Here is a 2,360-nt window from a genome sequence, read left to right as displayed (position 1 = left end):
TTTGCTTATATTTGAATTGTCTCAGAAGTGCTGGAAGCAGCTGGAGATGAATGCATGGATCTCGGCCCAGGAAAGAGGTAGGGAAGAATTCTAAGGAGCATTTTAACTGTCTCCAGAAGTTAGATCAGATGGCCAATGCAATGGGGTGCCAGGCTTTTCCCTTTCGGTTTTACCCGAAGAATGGTTTGATTCCATTCCACAGGTCTCGGAAGGGCTGGAAGCAGCTGGAGATGAATGCATGGATCTCGGCCCAGGAAAGAGGTAGGGAAGAATTCTAAGGAGCATTTTGACTGTCTCCAGAAGTTAGATCAGATGGCCAATGCAATGGGGTGCCAGGCTTTTCCCTTTTGGTTTTACCCCAAAAATGTTTTGCTTGCATGCGAATGGTCTCAGAAGTGCTGTATGCAGCTGGAGATGAATGCATGGATCTCGGCCCAGGAAAGAGGTAGGGAAGAATTCTAAGGAGCATTTTGACTGTCTCCAGAAGTTAGATCAGATGGCCAATGCAATGGGGTGCCAGGCTTTTCCCTTTTGGTTTGTCCCTAGGAATGTTTTGTTTCCATTCGAATGGTCTCAGAAGGGCTGGATGCAGCTGGAGATGAATGCTTGGATCTCGGCCCAGGAAAGAGGTAGGGAAGAATTCTAAGGAGCATTTTGACTGTCTCCAGAAGTTAGATCAGATGGCCAATGCAATGGGGTGCCAGGCTTTTCCCTTTCGGTTTTACCCCAAAAATGTTTTGCTTATATTTGAATTGTCTCAGAAGCGCTGGAAGCAGCTGTAGATGAATGCATGGATCTCGGCCCAGGAAAGAGGTAGGGAAGAATTCTAAGGAGCATTTTAACTGTCTCCAGAAGTTAGATCAGAGGGCCAATGCAATGGGGTGCCAGGCTTTTCCCTTTCGGTTTTACCCCAAGAATGTTTTGCTTCCATGCGAATGGTCTCAGAAGTGCTGGATGCAGCTGGAGATGAATGCATGGATCTCGGCCCAGGAAAGAGGTAGGGAAGAATTCTAAGGAGCATTTTGACTGTCTCCAGTAGTTAGATCAGATGGCCAATGCAATGGGGTGCCAGGCTTTTCCCTTTTGGTTTTACCCCAAGAATGTTTTGCTTCCATGCGAATGGTCTCAGAAGTGCTGTATGCAGCTGGAGATGAATGCATGGATCTCGGCCCAGGAAAGAGGTAGGGAAGAATTCTAAGGATCATTTTGACTGTCTCCAGAAGTTAGATCAGATGGCCAATGCAATGGCGTGCCAGGCTTTTCCCTTTTGGTTTTACCCCAAGAATGTTCTGCTTCCATGCGAATGGTCTCAGAAGTGCTCTATGCTACTGGAGATGAATGCATGGATCTCGGCCCAGGAAAGAGGTAGGGAAGAATTCTAAGGAGCATTTTGACTGTCTCCAGAAGTTAGATCAGATGGCCAATGCAATGGGGTGCCAGGCTTTTCCCTTTCGGTTTTACCCCAAGAATGTTTTGCTTCCATGCGAATGGTCTCAGAAGTGCTCTATGCTACTGGAGATGAATGCATGGATCTCGGCCCAGGAAAGAGGTAGGGAAGAATTCTAAGGAGCATTTTGACTGTCTCCAGAAGTTAGATCAGATGGCCAATGCAATGTGGTGCCAGGCTTTTCCCTTTTGGTTTTTCCCTAAGAATGATTTGTTTATATTCGAATGGTCTCAGAAGGGCTGGATGCAGCTGGAGATGAATGCATGGATCTCGGCCCAGGAAAGAGGTAGGGAAGAATTCTAAGGAGCATTTTGACTGTCTCCAGAAGTTAGATCAGATGGCCAATGCAATGGGGTGCCAGGCTTTTCCCTATTGGTTTTACCCCAAGAATGTTTTGTTTCAATTGGAATGGTCTCAGAAGGGCTGGATGCAGCTGGAGATGAATGCATGGATCTCGGCCCAGGAAAGAGGTAGGGAAGAATTCTAAGGAGCATTTTGACTGTCTCCAGAAGTTAGATGAGATGGCCAATGCAATGGGGTGCCAGGCTTTTCCCTTTCGGTTTTACCCCAAGAATGTTTTGCTTCCATGCGAATGGTCTCAGAAGTGCTGGATGCAGCTGGAGATGAATGCATGGATCTTGGCCCAGGAAAGAGGTAGGGAAGAATTCTAAGGAGCATTTTGACTGTCTCCAGAAGTTAGATCAGATGGCCAATGCAATGGGGTGCCAGGCTTTTCCCTTTCGGTTTTACCCCAAGAATGTTTTGCTTCCATGCGAATGGTCTCAGAAGTGCTGGATGCAGCTGGAGATGAATGCATGGATCTCGGCCCAGGAAAGAGGTAGGGAAGAATTCTAAGGAGCATTTTGACTGTCTCCAGAAGTTAGATCAGATGGCCAATGCAATGGGGTGCCAG

The sequence above is a fragment of the Melanerpes formicivorus genome, unplaced genomic scaffold (genome assembly GCF_026170545.1).
Source record: "Melanerpes formicivorus ecotype bairdi unplaced genomic scaffold, bMelFor1.0.p_v2 SCAF_170, whole genome shotgun sequence".
NCBI lineage: Eukaryota > Metazoa > Chordata > Aves > Piciformes > Picidae > Melanerpes > Melanerpes formicivorus.
This window is presented reverse-complemented; position numbering follows the sequence as displayed.